Source organism: Triticum urartu, chromosome 5, assembly GCF_003073215.2.
Source record: "Triticum urartu cultivar G1812 chromosome 5, Tu2.1, whole genome shotgun sequence".
In the NCBI taxonomy this organism is placed as follows: domain Eukaryota; kingdom Viridiplantae; phylum Streptophyta; class Magnoliopsida; order Poales; family Poaceae; genus Triticum; species Triticum urartu.
Window position 1 is genome coordinate 82,418,965 of NC_053026.1, and position 23,903 is coordinate 82,442,867.

Consider the following 23,903-nt stretch of genomic DNA (forward strand, 5'->3'; position numbering starts at 1 on the left):
TTTTATCAGGATAACTTGTACCAGTTGTCTCCCTTCAAAATTGGCCGTTGTGGGATCCCTTCCCGCCTAAACATTTGGGAAGAGGACCCAGGCCTCTATAAATAGGGCTAGCCACCACCATAGTCAGGGATCGGCTCATCAAGGGACGGATCATTCAGACCATCCTCAGACACATCAGCTCATCGAGCTCAAGAACACCTCTCCTTTAGGAGGCTGTTCATCCATTGTAGTAGTTCATCCTCAGCCCACGAGGCAATCCACCACACCACACTGGAGTAGGGTATTACACCACAATGGTGGCCCAGACCAGTATAAACTCTCGTGTCACTTGCTCCTTGGGTTCGGCGAGCTAGGCCTTGTGATCTTTGTGAGTGCGAGCTAGGGAGAAAGAGATCTTCGTGCGCACCCCAGAGTTCGAACCTCAAGGGTTTGTGGGAACCCAGAATTCGACAAATTCCTTAGGTAGGTATGGTGGACCCTTGATAAGATTTGTGTTTAAGGGTTTTTGGATGCACAAGTAGTATCTCTACTTGGTGCGGAATTTCTGGCTAGCAAGGATGGGGGGGCAAGCACCACATGTTGAAGGATCTATGACAATATAACTTCTATGTGAATATGAACAAACATAAAGCATTATGTTTTCCTCCTTGTCGAACTCAACAATAGAGGCTCACAATCACAAAAGATTTCCAAGATAGTGTATTTGCATGTGAAAGTTATCTTCCTTATAGTAATCATTCATGAATTGCTTGTATGGCCAATATTGTGATTGTCAAGCTTCAAAAGATTTCACTTTCTAAACCCAATGTGAAGCTACTACTAGGCTTGATATGAACATATAATTTTGAAAGTGCTAGTGATCGACTAGAGGGGGGGTGAATAGGCGATTTTTATGGAAGTCTTCTAAACAGGGAAGTTTTGAAGACAAACGATAGAAGTAAACCTATTACCACGCAGCGGAAGGTAGACTACACTAGGGAAACCTTAGTCAGGTAATCAACAAAGTGAAAGCACGATGACTAATAGCAGCTAGGCAGTAGGGATCAGGTAGGAAGATATTGTGAAGCCAATTAGAACAAGCAGTCACTCAGTGAAGACAAAAGATAATGCAATCACGCAATGACTTCACAAGGACCAACAGTAAGTAAAGGGAAGGGAAGGATGAAACCAGTGACTCATTGAAGACAATGATTTGTTGGACCAGTTCCAGTTGCTGTGATAGTTGTACGTCTGGTTAGGGCGGCTAGGTATTTAAACCTGAGGACACACAGTCCCGGACACACGGTCCTGAACACGCAACTCAGAACCCTTAGTCCTCACCGTATTCCCCTTGAGCTAAGGTCACGCAGACCTCACCCAATCACTCTGGTAAGTCTTCAAGGTAGACTCCCAAACCTTCACAGACTTTGTTCACCGGCAATCCACAATGACTCTTGGATGCTCAGAACGTGACGCCTAACCGGCTGGAGGATTCACAGTCCTCAAGTGTAATAAGTCTTCGGATCACACAGACAAGAAGACTTAAGTGATGCCTAACACTCTTTGCCTTTGGGTGGTTAGGACTTTATCCTCACAAGGAATTCTCTCTCAAAGGCTTCGAGGTGGGTTGCTCTCAAGCGACAACAGCCGTACTTTAACTCTGAGCAGCCAACCGTTTATGGTTGTAGGGGGTGGGCTATTTATAGCCACTAGGCAACCCGACCTGATTTGTCCGAAATGACCTTGGGTCACTAAGGAACTGACACGTGTTCCAACGGTCAGATTTTAAACACACACGACAACTTTACTTGGGCTACAAGCAAAGCTAACTTGTCCAACTCTGGACAAGATTCACTCTCATAGTCTTCACTCGAAGACATAGGATTTTGGTTAAGCATCACTTCAGTCATTCTGACTGGTTCTCTTGGACCCCACTTAACAGTACGGTGGTTCCTATGACTCAACAAAGAAGAAAAAGAACTACGAAAGATCTAAGTCTTCGAGCTCCATAGACTTCATGCGATGCCTTCTCTTGTCATAGTCTTCAATGTGAATATCTTCACATACCACCTTTGACTTCAATGTCTTCATACATTTTTAGGGGTCATCTCTGGTAGGAAAACCGAATCAATGAGGGACTTCTACCTGTGTTATCCTGCAATTCTAACAAACACATTAGTCCCTCAACTAGGTTTGTTGTCAATACTGCAAAACCAACTAGGGGTGGCACTAGATGCACTTACAATCTCCCCCTTTTTGGTGATTGATGACAAACTGGTTGAAGTTTTCAACGGAGAATATAATATGTGAAATTGTAAAGGATAAGGAATTGTCTTCATAAGTTGTAAGGGCTCCCCCTGAAGATGTGCATATAAGTAATTTGCTTTTGGAATGCAAATGCACATGGCAGGTTGTACTTGTGGAGATCCTCTTCAACTTATGATGATAATTCATCATGCATGAAAAGTATGTGAAGATAATGACATGCATAATGCAAAATGATCTAAGTGCGGAATTTATCGTTGCACATGCAGAATTTATCATCGCATCACAAAGTAGCAAACGAGTAGCAGACGACCATCGAGTTTAAGTGTTACAACTCAAAGAACCAAATGTATCAAAACGAGAGTTGTAAACACTAGGCAAAACATAAAGTAACCGCCCATATGGACCCACTTTAAGACTATCACACTCATATGCTTCTCCCCCTTTTGTCAATAAGGACCAAAAAGGTTTGAAGACATAGAGCATCTACTCGTTCCCATGAGGAGTAGGTGAAGTAGCAAGGTCGTCGGTGTTGTTAGGCGGTGCAGACGAGCTCGGGGCAGTGTTGACGTGTGCTGAAGGAGGGGCGGTGAAGTAGCATCATCTTTGTCCTCGATCACTCTGGCATTCACAGTTGCCGCAGAGGAAGAGAACTCAGAGTCTTCAAGTGAGGGAGTTTGTCGCAGCACAGCCCTTCGGGGAGGTGTGGAGTCAAACTTGAAACGTTCAGAGAAGCCATCCTCTTGAAGATCATCCTCAGAGCACATAAGCGTCAGCCCTTTCCATGTATGCCGACAAGTTTCATGGGCAACAAAGGCATTCTTGGTGGCAAGGTTGCGAATGCGGTTGACATCCACCAAGAGGCTGTGCATTTGGCACTTCAGCCAGTCATGATGCCTATCCTGTTTCTGATGAAGAGCAACCAGAAGCTCTCGGTCATTGAGAACACGAGATCGCTTCTTGGGCCGTTGGGCAATAGTGCTTTCAGTGGCTTCAGTGAGGGCATGATGAGGTGCGCATGTAGTGCCAGCTAGAGGATTCCTTATCAAACTCCACTCAGAGGTCAAGGAAGAAGAAGAAGGGGGGCTCTCTCCCCCTCTCTTCCGGTGGCGCCGGAATGCCGCCGGGGCCATCATCGTCACCGCAATCTACACCAACAACTTCACCGCCATCATCACCAACTCTTCCCCCCTCTATGCAGCGGTGTAACCCCTCTTTTACCCACTGTAATCTCTACTTAAAACATGGTGCTCAACACTATATATTATTTCCCAATGATGTATGGCTATCCTATGATGTTTGAGTAGATCTGTTTTGTCCTATGGGTTAATTGATGATCGTGATTGGTTTGAGTTGCATGTTTTATTATTGGTGCTGTCCTATGGTGCTCTCCATGTCGCGCAAGCGTGAGGGATCCCTGCTGTAGGGTTTGCAATATGTTCATGATTTGCTTATGGTGGGTGGCGTGAGTGATAGAAACACAGACCCGAGTAAGTAGGTTGTTTGCATATGGGAATAAAGAGGACTTGATGCCTTATAATGCTATGGTTGGGTTTTACCTTAATGATCTTTAGTAGTTGCGGATGCTTGCTAGAGTTCCAATCAGAAGTGCATATGATCCAAGAAGAGAAAGTATATTAGCTTATGCCTCTCCCTCAAATAAAATAGCAATAATGATTACTGGTCTAGTTATCGATTGCCTAGGGACAAATAACTTTCTTGTGTGACAACATGCTCTCTACTAAAACTAACTTAGTTGTGTCTTCATCTAAACAGCCCCTACTTTTTATTTACGCGCTCTTTATTATCTTGCAAACCTATCCAACAACACCTTCAAAGTACTTCTAGTTTCATACTTGTTCTAGGTAAAGCGAACGTTAAGAATGCGTAGAGTTGTATCGGTGGTCGATAGAACTTGAGGGAATATTTATTCTACCTTTAGGTCCTCCTTGGGTTCGACACTCTTACTTATCGAAAGAGTCTACAATTGATCCCCTATACTTGTGGGTTATCAAGACCTTTTTCTGGTGCCGTTGCCGGGGAGTTATAGCGTGGGGTGAATATTCTCGTGTGTGCTTGTTTGCTTTATCACTAAGTAATTTTTATTTGATGTTCTAAGTTGTTCTCTATCTTTAGTTATGGATACGGAACATGAAATACCAAAAAATAGGTTTACTTGCTACTCATGGAGATGGGGAACCTCCTAAAACCCTCGATGCTCATTATGTGAAAGATATTATGTACTACTTTGATAATCCTGAGAAAACCCCGTTCAATTCTATAATGGGAGACACGTTGGATCAACGTGAATACTTTAGGGATTATCGCTTGACTAAAAAAGGGAAACTATTATGGGATCAAATATATATGTTGCATTGGTATGCTCGGCAACTATGCTTGAGATATGATTATACCTGTTGCTCTGAGATGAAGGCTCCACATCTTCCCTTTTTATGCGAATTTAATGATAATGAAACCTTAGCTTCTTATGCAAATGGTACATATGATTACTATGATGTGGAACGAATAGAAGAATCCGTTGCTTTTATGGGTGCTTATGAAATTGAATCTTTGTTTAAAGAGTGTGAAAATCTTGATGATGGTGTTTACAGACCTGAAAATTTTGCTATACTTAAATATTTCTATGAAAATTATGAATTCAATTCCGATGTTGATGATTTTATTCAGAGAGTCTTCGCTGTCCAAGAAGAGACTAATATTTTACAGGAGTCTATGGAAGAAATTGATGAAACTGTGAGCTCATTGGATGAAAAAGCTGATGAGGAGAGCGAAGAACAAAAGGAGGAAGAGCGGATTAGATACCCGTGCCCACCTTCTAATGAGAGTAACTCTTCGACTCATACATTGTGTAATTTCCCTTCGTGCTTACCGAAGGATGATTTCTATGATGATTGTTATGATCCTGTTGATTCTTTTAAAATATCCCTTTTTGATGATGCTTGCTATGCTTGTGGCCAAGATGCCAATATGAATTATTCTTATGGAGATGAACTTGCTATAGTTCCTTATGTTAAACATGAAATTGTTGCTATTGCACCCACGCATGATAGTCCTATTATCTATTTGAATTCTCCCGACTACACTATATCGGAGAAGTTTGCCCTTATTAAGGATTATATTGATCGGTCGTGTTTCACTACTACACATGATGATTGTGATAGATATAATATGCATGTGCTTGCTGCTCCTACTTGCAATTATTATGAGAGAGGAACTACATCTCCGCCTCTCTATGTTTCCAATATGATAAAATTGCAAGAAACTGCTTATGCTATGTATTGGCCTTTACTTGATGTGCATGAATTGTTCTTGTATGACATGTCGATGCATAGGAAGAGAGTTATAATTCGTCATTGCTTGATATATGTTACTTTGTGCTCACTACTAAATTAAAAATCATTGTTGATTCAAATTGGCTTTGATATACCTTGGGATCCGCATGGATTCATTACTTGAGCACTTTATGCCTAGCTTAATGGCTTTAAAGAAAGCGCTGCCAGGGAGACAACCCGGAAGTTTTAGAGAGTCATTTATTTCTATTTAGTGCTTTTATATAGTTTAAAAACAAAAAAATAAATAGGGGAACCCAAAACTTTTCAAAAAGGAAAGTGAAAGTGAGAGAGACAAGCATTGTTGAAGTGGGCGAGCTCCTTGAACCTTGTTAATGCTCACGGAAAATTTGTGAATCTTGATTACAGAAACTTTTCAACAAAAATAATTATACCCTTGTACAATTCCATTGTATTATAAAAATAATGTGCCGAGATTTGCCTTTAGGATGTTTACATTGCTTGTTGGTTTGTGCGGTGCAGAACAGAAACTTTGGCTGTAGTGCGCGATTTTACATTTTTTTACTGGAACGTCAAACGGTTCTGAAATTTCTTGCACTGTCTTTCTATACAAATGGTTTATTTTTCCTAATTTTTCAGAATTTTGTGAGTACCAGAAGTTTGGTGAATGTTCAGATTACTACAGACTTTCCTGTTTAAGGTAGATTCTGTTTTTGATGCATAGTTTCCTTGTTTTGACGAAACTATCAATTTATATTAGTGGATTAAGCCATGGAAAAGTTATATTACAGTAGTTACAGTGCAAAAACAAAATATGAATTAGTTTGCAACAGTACTTAGAGTAGTGATTTGCTTTATTATACTAACGGATCTTACCGAACTTTCCGTTAAGTTTTGTGTGATTCAAGTTTTCAAGTTTTGGAAGAGATCACGATGGATGAAGGAATAAGGAGTGGAAAGAGCCTAAGCTTGGGGATGCCTGAGGCACCCCAAGGAAATATTCAAGGACTCCCAACCAACCAAGCTTGGGGATGCCCTGGAAGGCATCCCCTCTTTCTTCTAACAATCATCGGTAATTTCACTTGGAGCTATATTTTTATTCGTCACATGATATGCGTAAAGCTTGGAGCGTCTTTTGCATTTAGTTTTCACTTTTCTTTTATGCACCATGCTGGTATGAGATAGTCCATGGTTGATTTATAGAATGCTCATTGCACTTCACTTATATCTTTTGAGTATGGCTTTATAGAATGCTTCATGTGCTTCACTTATATCTTTTGAAGTTTGGATTGCCTGTTTCTCTTCACATAGAAAACCGCCATTTGTAGAATGCTCTTTTGCTTCACTCATATTTGTCAGAGCGTGGGCATATATTTTGTAGAAAGAATTAAACTCTCTTGCTTCACTTATACCTATTTAGAGAGTTGACAGGAATTGGTCATTCACATGGTTAGTCATAAAATCCTACATAAAACTTCTAGATCACTGAATATGATGTGTTTGATTCCTTACAATAGTTTTGTGATATAAAGATGGTGATATTATAGTCATACTAGTGGGTAGTTGTGGATTGTAGAAATACTTGTGTTCAAGTTTGTGATTCCCGTAGCATGCACGTATGGTGAACCATTATGTAACGAAGTTGGAGCATGAGGTATTTATTGATTCTCTTCCTTATGAGTGGCAATCGGGGACGATCTATGGTCTTTTCCTACCAATCTACCCCCCTAGGAGCACGTGCGTAGTACTTTGTTTCGATGACTAATAGTTTTTTGCAATAAGTATGTGAGTTCTTTATGACTAATGTTGAGTCCATGGATTATACGCACTCTCATCCTTCCATCATTGCTAGCCTCCTCGGTACCGTGCATTGCCCTTTCTCACCTCGAGAGTTGGTGCAAACTTCGTCGGTGCATCCAAACCCCGTGATATGATATGCTCTGTCACACATAAGCCTCCTTATATCTTCCTCAAAATAGCCACCATACCTACCTATTATGGAATTTCCATAGCCATTCTGAGATATATTGCTATGCAACCTCCATCATCATCATCATATACATGACTTGAGTATTTATTGTCATATTGCTTTGCATGATCGTAAGATAGCTAGCATAATGTTTTCATGGCTTGTCCGTTTTTTTGATATCATTGCTACACTAGATCATTGCACATCTCGGTACACCACCGGAGGCATTCATATAGAGTCATATCTTTGTTCTAGTATCGAGTTTTAATATTGAGTTGTAAGTAAATAAAAGTGTGATGATCATCATTATTAGAACATTGTCCCATGATCAAAATAAAAGTGGCCAAAGAAGCCCCCAAAAAAGATAGAGACCAAAGAAGCCTACAAAAAAAAGAGAAGGGACAATGTTACTATCCTTTTACCACACTTGTGTTTTAGAGTAGCACCATGTTCTTTATATAGAGAGTCTCTTGAGTTATCCCTTACATATACTAGTGGGAATTTTCATTATAGAACTTGGCTTGTATATTCCAATGATGGGCTTCCTCAAATGCCCTAGGTCTTCATGAGCAAGCAAGTTGGATGCACACCCACTTAGTTTCCAGTTTGAGCTTTCATACACTTATAGCTCTTAGTGCATCCATTGCATGGCAATCCCTACTCCTCGCATTGACATCGATTGATGGGCATCTCCATAGCCCGTTAATTAGCCGCGTCGATGTGAGACTTTCTCCTTTTTTGTCTTCTCCACGCAACCTCCACCATCATATTCTATTCCACCTATAGTGCTATGTCCATGGCTCACACTCATGTATTGCGTGAAAGTTGAAAAGGTTTGAGAACGTCAAAAGTATGAAACAATTGCTTGGCTTGTCATCGGGGTTGTGCATGATTTGAATAATTTGTGTGGTGAAGATGGAGCATAGCCAGACTATATGATTTTGTAGGGATAACTTTCTTTGGCCATGTTATTTTGAAAAGACATGATTGCTTTATTAGTATGCTTGAAGTATTATTATCTTAATGTCAAATGATAGACTATTGCTTTGAATCACTCGTGTCTTAATATTCATGCCATGATTAGATTACATGATCAAGATTATGCTAGGTAGCATTCCACATCAAAAATTATCTTTTTATCATTTACCTACTCGAGGATGAGCAGGAATTAAGCTTGGGGATGCTGATACGTCTCCGTCGTATCTATAATTTTTGATTGTTCCATGCCAATATTCTACAACTTTCATATACTTTTGGCAACTTTTTATACTATTTTTGGGACTAACATATTGATTTAGTGCCTAGTGCCAGTTCCTGTTTGTTGCATGTTTTTTGTTTCTCAAAAAATCCATATCAAACAAAGTCCAAACGGGATAAAAACTGGCAGAGATTTTTTTGGAATATATGAGATTTTGGGGAAGTATAATCAACGCGAGACGATGCCCAAGGGGGCCACGAGGCAGGGGGCGCGCCCTGGGCCCTCGTGGCCACCCTGTAAGGCGGTTGGTGCCCTTCTTTCCCCACAATAAAGCTAATATCCAGATAAAATCGTGTCCAAAATTCAGCCCAATCAGAGTTACGGATCTCCGGGAATTTAAGAAACGGTGAAAGGGCAGAATCAGGAATGCAGAAACAGAGAGAGACAGATCCAATCTCGGAGGGGCTCTCGCCCTCCCATACCATGGAGGCCATGGACCAGAGGGGAAACCCTTCTCCCATCTAGGGAGAAGTTCAAGGAAGAAGAAGAAGAAGAAGAAGGGGGGCTCTCTCCCCCTCTCTTCCGGTGGCGCCGGAATGCCGCCGGGGCCATCATCGTCACCGCAATCTACACCAACAACTTCACCGCCATCATCACCAACTCTTCCCCCCTCTATCAAGCGCTGTAACCCCTATTTTACCCGTTGTAATCTCTACTTAAAACATGGTTCTCAATGCTATATATTATTTCCCAATGATGTATGGCTATCCTATGATGTTTGACTAGATCCATTTTGTCCTATGGGTTAATTGATGATCGTGATTGGTTTGAGTTGCATGTTTTATTATTGGTGTTGTCCTATGGTGCTCTCCGTGTCGCGCAAGCATGAGGGATCCCCGCTGTAGGGTTTGCAATATGTTCATGATTTGCTTATGGTGGGTGGCGTGAGTGATAGAAACACAGACCCGAGTAAGTACGTTGTTTGCGTATGGGAATAAAGGGGACTTGATGCCTTATAATGCTATGGTTGGGTTTTACCTTAATGATCTTTAGTAGTTGCGGATGCTTTCTAGAGTTCCAATCAGAAGTGCATATGATCCAAGAAGAGAAAGTATGTTAGCTTATGCCTGTCCCTCAAATAAAATAGCAATAATGATTACTGGTCTAGTTATCGATTGCCTAGGGGAAAATAACTTTCTTGTGTGACAACAAGCTCTCTACTAAAACTAACTTAGTTGTGTCTTCATCTAAACAGCCCCTACTTTTTATTTACGCGCTCTTTATTATCTTGCAAACCTATCCAACAACACCTACAAAGTACTTCTAGTTTCATACTTGTTCTAGGTAAAGCGAACGTTAAGCGTGCATAGAGTTGCATCGGTGGTCGATAGAACTTGAGGGAATATTTTTTTTCTACCTTTAGCTCCTCATTGGGTTCAATACTCTTACTTATCGAAAGAGGCTACTATTGATCCCCTATACTTGTGGGTTATCAGATATTACCAACACTGTTTCTCACTATTTGAGGAAGTACTATTTTGACTTGCAATTATAAATTTGAATTTGACTTTGATTTGGTACAGGTGGCATTCATTATTGCAAAATATGATGACATGGTATAATTAGAGTGGAGGTCACTGTAGCTTAATTATAGGGGCGTTACACCCACACAAGCAAGGCAAAAACTATGTTGTAGAAAGGGGGTAAACACTACTTGTATAGGACGTCGCTGCACCAGTGGCTCCATAATTCCTCAGATATTCCAAAAAAATTCTCCAAAAATCCTCGCTTCATTTTGAGCTTTGGAGAATTGCTATCTTTGTTGTTTATTTTTTAGGTCAAAATTCCAGCTGCCGGTAATCCCCCTCTCTTGGTGTAACTTGCATTTAGGACCACCTAGTAGTTTTGAGTGACCTTCAGAATCATGGTACCTTTTGACTATCGATAGTGTTTTTAGGCTATTATGTACTGCCTAGGAATGATGAACAAGTTATAAGTTTAGAGTATGTGATGCTTAGTCATGATCTATACTAACTAGTGGGTAAGGTACACAAATGCATTGATATGTCTCCAACGTATCTATAATTTTTTATTGTTTCATGTTGGATGTTTTATAATAATTTTATATCATTTTTTGGTACTAACCTATTGACATCGTGCCAAGTGCTAGTTGCTATTTTTTCATGTTTTTTACATCGCAAAAAATCAATATCAAATGGAGTCCAAATGCCACGAAACTTTACAGAGATTTTTTTGGACCAGAAGGAACATAATGGGCCCTGGCTGCGCCTGGGGGTGCCTCGAGGGGAGCACAACACACTAGGGCATGCCAGGAGGCCCAGGCGCGCCCTGGTGGGTTGTGCCCACCTCAGGTGCCCCCGGACCACCTCTTTGCTCTATAAATACCCCAATATTCCCAAAAACCTAGGGGAGTCGATGAAATATTGATCCAGCCACAGCAGAGTCCAGAACCACCAGATCCAATCTAGACAACATCTTGGATGGGGTTCACCACCTCCATTGGTGCCTCTCCGATGATGCTTTAGTAGTTCTTTGTAGACCTTCAGGTCCGTAGTTAGTACCTAGATGGCTTCCTCTCTCTCTCTCTCTCTTGATTCTAAATACAATGGTCTCTTGGAGATCCATATGATGTAACTCTTTTGCGGTGTGTTTGTTTGGATCCGATGAACTTTGAGTTTATGATCAGATCTATCTCTTTTTATATCCATGAAAATATTTGAGTTTCTTTGATCTCTTTTATGCATGATTGCTTATAGCCTCGTATTTCTTCTCCGATATTTGGGTTTTGTTTGGCCAACTTGATCTATTTATCTTGCAATGGGAAGAGGTGCTTTGTAGTGGGTTCGATCTTATGGTGCTTGATCCCAGTGACAGAAGGGGAACCAACACGTATGTATCGTTGCTACTAAGGATAAAACGATGGGGTCTATCTCTACATAGATAGATCTTGTGTACATCATGTCATCGTTCTTATTGCATTACTCCGTTTCTCCATGAACTTAATACACTAAATGCATCAGTGGTGCGCGTCGGTGCTAAACAAACGGTTTTTAACCCCTTTTCGCGATGGCATTGGAACCGTCGCCAAGTGAATGTGGGTGATAGGGGGTCCTTCCCACACGACCCAGAAATCGTCGGGGATAGGCCCTCCTGGGACACAGGCTGGGGCCGTGTGTGATCAGGCGAGGCATCAAAACCCAATCATTTCCATAGGTATGTACATCCCACATGGTAATCCGAGAAAATCATTTCCGTAGGTATGTACATCCCACACGGTGAATCCCAGAAAAACATTTTCGTTCGTATGTATATCACACACAATTAATCCAAGGAATACGTTTCCGTCCTTATGTACATCCCACACAGTCAATCCAGGGAAAACGTTTCTGTTCGTACGTACATCCCACACAGTTTTATTTGTGGGCTCGTATGTGAAAGGTGTAACTATCACACACAGTCTGCGTTGGTTAACTGTTTGCTTTTATCAACTATATCACACACGATTTGATGAAGAAAACTGTGTGACATTGGGCTATCCATCGCAAGCGCTTTTACTGCTAGAACCGTTTGCAAAGGTCCATGACACATTTAGTAGGTTTATTAGTTTACAATTAATAATTCTAGTATTACGCAAATTCACATTTCATATCGAACAGTTGTTTGCCAGTTTCATATCAGGCACATAAATATATTATAACATCACAGTACGGTAGCTACATGAAAACAGCACACTACAACATATAGCTAGTTCAACTTCATAAGAACAGTATATTCATTTCCCTAATCGAGATCATCCAGGCTCGTCTTATCCACCCCTCCTTTCAATTCAGTAAGAATCTGTTTTGCACGGGTCAACTGGGAAAGTTCCTCCTCCTTTGCCAACACCATCTTAGCAAAGTCTGATTTAAAAAATCTGAGCTCATTCTCCACCTTCAACTTTTTATCCCGCGTCTTCAAATATTCTTCAGCGTTGACAATAGTTTCTCTAAGCCTACGTCTGTTCTCTTCCTCATACATGCTCCAGAGCTTCGCTAGGCACATCTTCAAAGACTGTGGCCACTCTTGACCAACCCACTCCAAGTAAGAACACTTTCGTTCATCCTATAATATTTAAAACTAGATCAGTAACAATTGTAGGGGAAATGGGTTTATAGCAAAATAGAAAATCACCAATGCTTATTTTGAAAAACTGAAGAAACATGTTAATTATGACATATCTTCTCAAAAAGATCAATGTGCAAATGAAATAATTGGTACTGAGACAATAACCAAATTCTGGAAAATCAGAAGCTATAATTAACTACAACGATGCTACAAGTTCTTACTCATGTACAATAAATAACAAATTGAATATTTTATGAGGAAGGTAAATATAACTGCAACAGCATAGCAACGGTGTTTGGATGACAGCAAATTGATACTAACAGGTGTGTACGTGCACAAATTTAGTAACATAGAATTAATAGCACTAACGTCGTCCACTATGTATGCCAAAAATGGGGTAAAGACAACTGTTGCTACATCTCGCACCGGTGCCCTGCACTGGCGAGCCGATGTAGCAGAAAAAAAATCAGGGACCTAGACTTCGGAGCACGTAGTTGCTCCGATGCCCAGTTCCTTCATGCCATAAAGATCTTGTATTTTACTGCTTGGCTGCTCGGATGTGTGGACCAAAGTTGGTTGCACAAACTTCTGAAGCGGTGCCAAATAATTTTCTAATGGCACTGCTAATGAGATGGCAACAATTTTAGAGACTAGGTACAAACCGCGACTGTCTTAGGATGCGTTTGGTTTAAGGTGTGGTATGAATGGGTTGGGACCATGACAGTGTCCGAATCACATCTAACAAATGATTTGTAACAACGAAAGAGGGTCTAACCTTCTCTCCACATGCCAGAAACTTCCTCCCACTGTCCACAGAATCAAACGCAACTAGCTTCGTGCATGGAGATTGATGGTGACAACAAGCAGATATATCTTCAGCCACCCCACTCCATTCATTCCCACTGATGGTCCTAGGGAGCTACAAGAGGAAGAAATGACTCAAATCGACCATCAGGTAAAAATCCTTCATTTCAATTCATAGCCCGAGAGAGAGAATAAAGGCATACCCAGGTGGTGAAGGAGTCGTCGCCGGAGGTGGAACCGCTGAAGAGGTCTTTGAGGAACACCATGGCGACCCCGGCGGTAGGATGCGAGACGGCGAGAGCGAGGAAGCGGCTATAGCTTAGCAAGGAAGGAAGGAGGAAACAAGGGAAATGTGACTTGTGATTGGGGAGAAAAGGGGTGGGAAGGGGTCGGGGTAGATATTTTGGCGGTAGGCCAAAATTTTGGAAATGTGGAGGGACCCTTTGCGCGCGGTGCCACCGGACCTTTCACTTTGAACGATTGTGTGCATCGCAAACGATTCTTCTGCTTTACGCGCATGGGATGAGTTTAACAATTCAAATTTTGGTGGAAACTTCCCCGGGTACGTCATTGCATAATTTAGCATCGCTTGCTAATTTGGGCACACAAAATAGCGTACAGCAGACAGACCACACTTACTGAATCGAGCAATTTTAGTAATTAAACAAAGATAGTTGACCTAAACATTGCTCTAACAAAAGACCATTATTAAAAACAAAGCCTAAGTACGCATAATTTTAACAAATCCGCCGCCATGCCGGCCTATGCATCGCCGGTGTGAGATGAGACATCGATGACTTGTCCTGGCGACATGCCGCCGTTGGTGGACTCCGCGTCCCCCCTGCTGAAATCGACCGCGTCCTCGTCCTCGGCACCGCCCTCAAGGTTGTAGTACTCGTAGTAGTGGCTGCGCCAGAGCTCGCATTGGTACTCCACCGCCGATTCCTCGACGAACAGACTCTTCTCTACCTCGACCTCGGCCACGCGCAACTCCTCCTCCCGGCGCTCCTCGATCTCCGTCGCCTCCTGCATCTCCAGCTCCCGCTCGACGACCTCATGAGGAAGCAGGTGCTCCATGGCCACCGCCGCCTTTTCAGACGTGGGTTGCATGCTGGAGTCCGAGGTGGCCTGGAATATCTTGGCGTGTGCATCCTCGATCTTGGCGTGGATGGCCTCGACCCGAGCCAGTGCGACATCGGTGGCACAGACGGCAGCTCGAGCGCTCTCGGCGTTTGTAGTCATTGTCGCAGCAGCAGCTGTAGTCGTCTCAGCTGCTGCAGCTGCCCTGTCGGCTGCCGCAGACGCCCTCTCGGCAGAAGCGGCCATGCTCAATGCGGATGCGGCGACACTCTAGGCGTAGGCGGTCGCGCTCTCGGCGCAGGCGGCAGCGCTCGGGGGGGTGGCCATCGTACGGGCCTTCATGAAGCGTTTCCACAGCGTCATCTTTGCAAGAAGGGGGTGCGGGAATGGGGATCGGGATTCATGGAATCAGGGGTTGCCGGCACTAGAGCAGACGAGCCGGCGAAGCTTAAGGAGGGAGACTTAAATAGACCCAGATATTTTCATCGCAAACGGTTCCTAGAAAACAATTGTGTGTGATGTTGTAGATATTTTTTATTAGCTGTGAAAGGCGAATTTGGAGTAAAGTGGCAACATATGGTGTTTTAAATGAATGAGAAATTTTGTAGTACTAATACAACTGTCATGTCAACTTTTGGAAAATTTCAGGGGTCATTTGACCTTTTAAGATATTTAAGTGATTTTCTAGCCATTTAATGACCGTAATTGAAATTTGAACTACATGTACATGCAACAGCTAACCATAACGGTTTGAAAACTCATATTTCGTGTACTTGTGTGCGATTTAATTCCATCTGTAGTAAATTGGAAGGAATTTTCAAATATATTGGTCTAACGGCTATGACACAATTAAGCATGGAGTGACATGGCATATTAATTCCAAAAAAATCAGAAACACATGAAACCTTGGTTGATGTAATGTCATGCCATCAAGAGGTAAAGAAATTGGCATGTTTGACGAAAGTTTGGACACACACCCCTCACAAACCGGAGCAACTCACTAGAAGGCCCGTGGTTCCGAGAGGGAACAATGCATGTTTGATGACGAACGGGAGATAGCTTCCTCTTACGGCCTTCAATTTTTTTCTACGTCTAACATGCACTACTACAACTGTAATGTGAAATTTTTGAAAATTCTAGGGGTCATTTGACCTTTTAAAGACATTTAAGTGATTTTATAGCCATTTAATGACCGTAATTCAAATTTGAACAACATCTACATGCAACGCCTAACCAAAACGGTTTGAAAAATCATATATGTGTACTTGTGTGCGAGTTAATTCCATGTGCAGTAAATTAGAAGGAATTTTCAAACATATTGGTCTCACCACATGGACACATGCATACGTATGCATGGAGTGCCATGGCATTTTAATTCCAAAAAATTAAAAAAAATGATCAGAAAACATGAAACCTTTGTTGATTTAATGTCATGCCACCAAGACGACATGGTAAAAAATTGGATGTTTGACGAAAGTTTGGGCATACACCCCTCACAAACCGGAGCAACTCACTAGAAGGTTTGTGGTTCCGAGAGGGAACAATGCATGTTTGATGATGAACGGGAGATAGCTTCCTCTTACGGCCTTCAATTTTTTTCTACGTCTAACATGCACTAATACAACTGTCATGTGAAATTTTTGAAAATTGCAGGGGTCATTTAACCTTTTAAAGACATTTAAGTGATTTTCTGGCCATTCAATGACCGTAATTCAAATTTGAACTACATCTACATGCAACGCCTAAACATAACGGTTTGAAAAATCATATTTTTGTGTACTTGTGTGCGAGTTAATTCCATGTGCAGTAAATTAGAAGGAATTTTCAAACATATTGGTCTCAAGGCATGGGCACATGCATGGAGTGCCATGACATTTTAATTCCAAAAAATTAAAAAATGATCAGAAAAACATGAAACCTTGCTTGATTTAATGTCATGCCACCAAGATGATGTGGTAAAAAAAATGGCCTGTTTGACGAAAGTTTGGACACACCCCGCTCACAAACCAGAGTAACGCACTAGAAGGTTCGTGGTTCCGAGAGGGAAAAATGCATGTTTGATGACGAACGGGAGATAGGTTCCTCTTACAACCTTCAATTTTTTTTCTACTTTTAACGTGCACTAATACAATTGTCATGTGGAAAATTGGAAAATTTCAGGGGTCATTTGACCTTTTAAAGACATTTAAGTGATTTTCTAACCATTTAATGACCGTAATTCAAATTTGAACTACATCTACATGCAACACCTAACCATAACAGTTTGAAAAATCATATTTTTGTGTACTTGTGTGTGAGTTAAAAAATCATCAGACGATGTAAATATATGTTGTTCAAAAAATAAAATGTAAAGATCTGGCAAGACAACCGGCCCCCACACGATTGGCACAATATCTCGTGGCTTGAGGTTTGGTAGGTGAGTGGCGGAGATCATTAATCAGACACGGTTCTGCATTGGAAACCGTCAGCAATTATGTTCACACACGGATTTTGGCTATTATGTTCACACATGGATTTTACTGCGGGAATCATGTGTAATTCAAACTACAGTGCTCGTAAATTCCGGCGACCGACGTGTGTACTGTCCCCGTCGATCTAGATTCCGGCCGCCAATAAATTCTACCTTGCTCACATCGTCCCGCCTGCATTCTCATCTACATCCTCCCCTCGCTCGCCCTCTCTCTCTCTCAAATCTCGGCCATGGCGCCGCCAGTCTGCCCACGCGCCGACGAGGAGTCGCCGACCCCCGAGGACGCTCACTCGATTAGCAATGACGAGGACCTCTAGGCGCCGCCTGGCGAGGTTGCGCTAGACCCCCCCCACTTTGGATTGGTTTTGGGGCCAATACAATATTTGTCTGTGGAAGTCGCTGCCGCCGGCTAAGAAAGACAGGCAAGTGGCGTTCAAGAAGGAGATGGCCGAGGAGGAAGCCAGATACTGGACGGCCTGTGAAGCTAGTGAAGCCGCCTGGAAAAAGGAGGCAGCGGAGCTTTGGGGGCGGGCGCGTCGTCGTGCCACGGAGGTGTACGAAGATGGGTACTTTGCGAGGAAGGTCATAGGCGCCAGGCGCCTTGTCGCTGCGTGGAGGTGGGCCTATAAGCTCCAGCGTGCCACCGACGAGGAGCTCCGGTGGGCGCCCAACGTGTTGGGGATCGCAGTATTTCAAAAAAATTCCTATGATCACGCAAGATCTATCTAGGATATGTATAGCAATGAGAGGGGAGAGTCTATCTACGTACCCTCGTAGACCGAAAGCGGAAGCGTTTAGTAACGCGGTTGATGTAGTCGAACACCTTCGTGATCCAACCGATCAAGTACCGAACGCACGGCACCTCCGCGATCTGCACACGTTCAGCTCGATGATGCCCCTCATACTCCTGATCCAGCTGAGGCCGAAGGTGAGTTTCACCAGCACGACGGCGTGTTGACGGTGATGATGAAGTTACCGACGCAGGGTTTCGCCTAAGCACTACGACAATATGACTGAGGTGTAAAACTGTGGAGGGGGGCACCGCACACGGCTAAAGATCAACTTGTGTGTCTATGGGGTGCTCCCCTCCCCCGTATATAAAGGAGGGAAGGAGGAGGGCCGGCCACAAGCGGCGCGCCCAAAGGGGGGTATCCTACTCCTAGTAGGAGTAGGTTCCCCCCTTTCCTAGTCCAAGTATGAGAAGAGAGGAAGAAGAGAAGGAAAAAGGGGGCCGCCCCCCTTACCCTAGTCCAATTCGGTTTGGGCTAGGGGGACGCACAACACCTTCGCCTGTCCCCTCTCTTCCACCATTAGGCCCATGAGGCCCAATAACTTCCCGGGGAGTTCCGGTAACCCCCGGTACTCCGAAACTTATCCGAAACGACCCAAACCATTCCGGTGTCTGAATGTAGCCTTCCAATATATGTCTCGACCGTTTCGAGACTCCTCATCATGTCCGTGATCACATCCGGGACTCCGGACAACATTCGGTAAATCAAATCACATAACTCATAATACATATCATCATCGAACGTTAAGCGTGCGGACCCTACGGGTTCGAGAACTATGTAGACATGACCGAGACTCATCTCCGGTCAATAACCAATAGTGGAACCTGGATGCTCATATTGGTTCCTACATATTCTATGAAGATCTTTATCGGTCAAACCGCATAACAACATACGTTGTTCCCTTTGGCATCGGTATGTTACTTGCCCAAGATTCGATCGTCGGTATCATCATACCTAGTTCAATCTTGTCACCGGCAAGTATCTTTACTCGTTCCATAATGCATCATCCCGTGACTAACTCATTAGTCACATTGCATGCAAGGCTCATAGTGATGTGCATTACCGAGAGGGCCCAGAGATACCTCTCTGATACATGGAGTGACAAATCCTAATCTCGATCTATGCCAACTCAAAAAACACCATCGGAGACACCTGTAGATCATCTTTATAATCACCCAGTTACGTTATGATGTATGATAGCACACAAGGTGTTCCTCCGGTATTCGGGAGTTGCATAATCTCATAGTCATAGGAACATGTATAAATCATGAAAAAAACAATTGCAATAAACTAAACGATCATAGTGCTAAGCTAACGGATGAGTCTAGTCCATCACATCAATCTCTAATGATGTGATCCCATTCATCAAATGACAACACATGTCCATGGCTAGGAAACTTAACCATCTTCGATTAACGAGCTAGTCAAGTAGAGGCATACTAGAGACACTATGTTTGTCTATGTATTCACACATGTACTAAGTTTCTATTTAATACAATTCTAGCATGAATAATAAACATTTATCATGATATAAGGAAATTTAAATAACAACTTTATTATTGCCTCTAGGGCATATTTCCTTCACTCTCCCACTTGACATCCATTTGCCAAATTTCATAATCATAAATTGCGGCAATTGCTAACATGATTTGAACAGACTTAAGCATCGCTACGGGTGAGAAGGTCTCATTGTAGTCAACTCCTTGAACTTGTCGAAAACCTTTCGCAACAAGTCGACATTTGTAGACAGTAACATTACCATTCGCATCAGTCTTCTTCTTGTAGATCCATTTATTCTCTATGGCTTGCCGATCATCGGGCAAGTTAACCAAAGTCCACACTTTGTTCTCATACATGGATCCCATCTCAGATTTCATGGCCTCGAGCCATTTTGCAGAATCTGGGCTCATCATTGCTTCCTCATAGTTCGTAGGTTCATCATGGTCAAGTAACATGATCTCTAGAACAGGATTACCGTACCACTCTGGTGCGATCTTACTCTGCTTGACCTATGAGGTTCGGTAGTAACTTGATCAGAAGTTTCATGATCATCATCATTAGCTTCCTCACTAATTGGTATAGGAATCACTAGAACTGATTTCTGTGATGAACTACTTTCCAACAAGGGAGAAGGTACAATTACCTCATCAAGTTCTAATTTCCTCCCACTCACTTCTTTCAAGAGAAACTCCTTCTCTAGAAAGGATCCATTCTCAGCAACAAATATCTTGCCTTCGAATATGTGATAAAAGGTGTACCCAACAGTTTCCTTTGGGTATCCTATGAAGACACATTTCTCCGATTTGGGTTCGAGCTTATCAGGTTGAAGCTTTTTCACATAAGCATCGCAGACCCAAACTTTAAGAAACGACAACTTGGGTTTCTTGCCAAACCACAGTTCATATGGTGTCATCTCAACGGATTTCGATGGTGCCCTTAACATGAATGCAGCCGTCTCCGAAGCATAACCCCAAAATGATAGCGGTAAATCAGTAAGAGACATCATAGATCGGACCATATCTAATAAAGTGCGATTACGGCGTTCGGACACACCATTACACTGTGGTGTTCCAGGTGGCGTGAGTTGCAAAACTATTCCACATTGTTTCAAATGAAGGCCAGACTCATAACTCAAATATTCACCTCCACGATCAGATCATAGAAACTTAATTTTCTTGTTACGATGATTTTCCACTCCACTCTGAAATTCTTTGAACTTCTCAAATGTTTCAGACTTATGTTTCATCAAGTAGATATACCCATATCTGGTCAAATCATCTGTGAAGGTCAGAAAATAATGATACCCGCCACGAGCATCAACACTCATCGGACCGCATACATCAGTATGTATTATTTCCAATAAGTCCGTTGCTCGTTCCATTGTTCTGGAGAATGGAGTCTTAGTCATCTTTCCCATGAGGCATGGTTCGCAAGCATCAAGTGATTCCAAAAGCCCATCAGCATGGAGTTTCTTCATGCACTTTACACCAATTTGACCTAAACAGCAATGCCACAAATAAGTTGCACTATCATTATTAAACTTATATCTTTTGGCTTCAATACTATGAATATGTGTATCACTAATATTGAGATTCAATAAAAATAGACCACTCATCAAGTGTGCATGACCATAAAAGATATTACTCATATACATAGAACAACCATTATTCTATTATTTAAATGAATAACTGTCTCGCATCAAACAAGATCCAGATATAATGTTCATGCTTAACACTGGCACCAAATAACAATTATTCAGGTCTAAAACTAACCCCGAAGGTAGATGTAGAGGTAGCGTGCCGGCCGCGATCACATCGACTTTGGAACCATTTCCCACGCGCATCGTCACCTCGTCCTTAGCCAATCTTCGCTTAATCTGTAGCCCCTGTTTCGAGTTGCAAATATGAGCAACAGAACCAGTATCAAATACTCAGGCGTTACTGCGAGCATTAGTAAGGTACACATCAATAACATGTATATCAAATATACCTTTCACTTTGCCATCCTTCTTATCCGCCAAATACTTGGGGCAGTTCCGCTTCTAGTGACCAGTCCCTTTGCAGTAGAAGCACTCAGTCTAAGGCTTAGGTACAGACTTGGGCTTCTTCACTTGAGCAGCAACTTGCTTGCCGTTCTTATTGAAGTTCCCCTTCTTCCCTTTGACCTTTTTCTTGAAACTAGTGGTCTTGTTAACCATTGACACTTGATGCTCCTTCTTGATTTCTACCTCCGCAGCCTTTAGCATGCGAAGATCTCGGGAATTGTCTTATCCATCCCTTGCATATTATAGTTCATCACGAAGCTTTTATAGCTTGGTGGCAATGATTGAAGAACTCTGTCAATGACATTATCATCAGGAAGATTAACTCCCAGTTGAGTCAAGTGGTTGTGGTACCCAGACATTCTGAGTATATGTTCACTGACAGAACTATTCTCCTCCACTTGCAGCTATAGAATTTATTAGAGACTTCATATCTCTTAATTCAGGCACATGCTTGAAATATTAACTTCATCTCCTGGAACATCTCATATGCTCCATGACGTTCAAAACATCGTTGAAGTCCCGATTCTAAGCCGTAAAGCATGGCACACTGAACTGTCGAGTAGTCATCAGCTTTGCCCTGCCAGACGTTCATAACATCTGGTGTTGCTCCTGCATTGGGCTTTGCACCTAGCGGTGCTTCCAGGATGTAATTCTTTTGTGCAGCAATGAGGATAATCCTCAAGTTACGGACCCAGTCCATGTAGTTTCTACCATCATCTTTCAACTTAGCTTTCTCTAGGAACGCATTAAAATTCAAAGGAACAGAAGCACAGGCCATTTATCTACAACAACATAGACAAGCAAAATACTATCAGGTACTAAGTTCATGATAAATTAAAGTTCAATTAATCATATTACTTAAGAACTCCCACTTAGATAGAAATCCCTCTAGTCATCTAAATGATCACGTGATCCATATTAACTAAACCATGTCTAATCATCACATGAGATGGAGAATTTTTCAATGGTGAACATCACTATGTTGATCATATCTACTATATGATTCATGCTCGACCTTTCGGTCTCAGTGTTCCGAGGACATATCTGCATATGCTAGGCTCGTCAAGTTTAACCTGAGTATTCTGCTTGTGCAAAACTGGCTTGCACCCATTGTATGTGAATGTAGAGTTTATCACACCCGATAATAACGTGGTGTCTCGGCACGACGAACTGTAGCAACGGTGCATACTCAGGGAAAACACTTATACCTTGAAATTTAGTGAGAGATCATCTTATAATGCTACCACCGTACTAAGCAAAATAAGATGCATAAAAGATAAACATCACATGCAATCAATATAAGTGATATGATATGGCCATCATCATCTTGTGGCTTTGATCTCCATCTTCAAAGCACCGTCACGTTCACCATCGTCACCGGCTTGACACCTTGATCTCCATCGTAGCATCGTTGTCGTCTCGCCAACTATTGCTTCCACGACTATCGCTACCGCTTAGTGATAAAGTAAAGCAATTACATGGCGATAACTTTGTTACAAAACATATGGCTCCTGCCAGTTGCCGATAACTTTGTTACAAAACATGATCATATCATACAACAATTTATATAATCACGTCTTGACCATATCACATCACAACATGCCCTGCAAAAACAAGTTAGACGTCCCCTACTTTGTTGTTGCAAGTTTTACGTGGCTGCTACGGGCTTAGCAAGAACCGTTCTTACCTACGCATGAAAAACCACAATGATTTTCGTCAAGTGTGATGTTTTAACATTCAACATGGACCGGGTGTAGTCACACTCGATTCAACTAAAGTTGGAGAAACAAACACCCACTAGCCACCTGTGTGTGAAGCATGTCAGTAGAACCAGTCTCATGAACGCGGTCATGTAATGTCGGTCTGGGCCGCTTCATCCAACAATACCGCCGAATCAAAGTATGACATGCTGGTAAGCAGTATGACTATTATCGCCCACAACTCTTTGTGTTCTACTCGTGCATATAACATCTACGCATAGACCTGGCTCGGATGCCACTATTGGGGAACGCAGTATTTCAAAAAAAATCCTACGACCATGCAAGATCTATCTAGGAGATATAGAAATGATAGGGGAAAGTGTGTCTATGTACCCTCGTAGACCGAAAGCGGAAGCGTTTAGTAATGCGGTTGATGTAGTCGAACGTCTTCGCGATTGAACCGATCAAGTACCGAACGAATGGCACCTCCGTGATCTGCACACGTTCATCTTGGTCACGTCCCTCGTACTCTTGATCCAGCTGAGGCCGAGGGTGAGTTTCGTCAGCACGACGGCGTGTTGACGATGATGATGAAGTTACCGACGCAGGGCTTCACCTAAGCACTATGACAATATGACCGAGGTGTAAAACTGTGGAGGGGGCACCG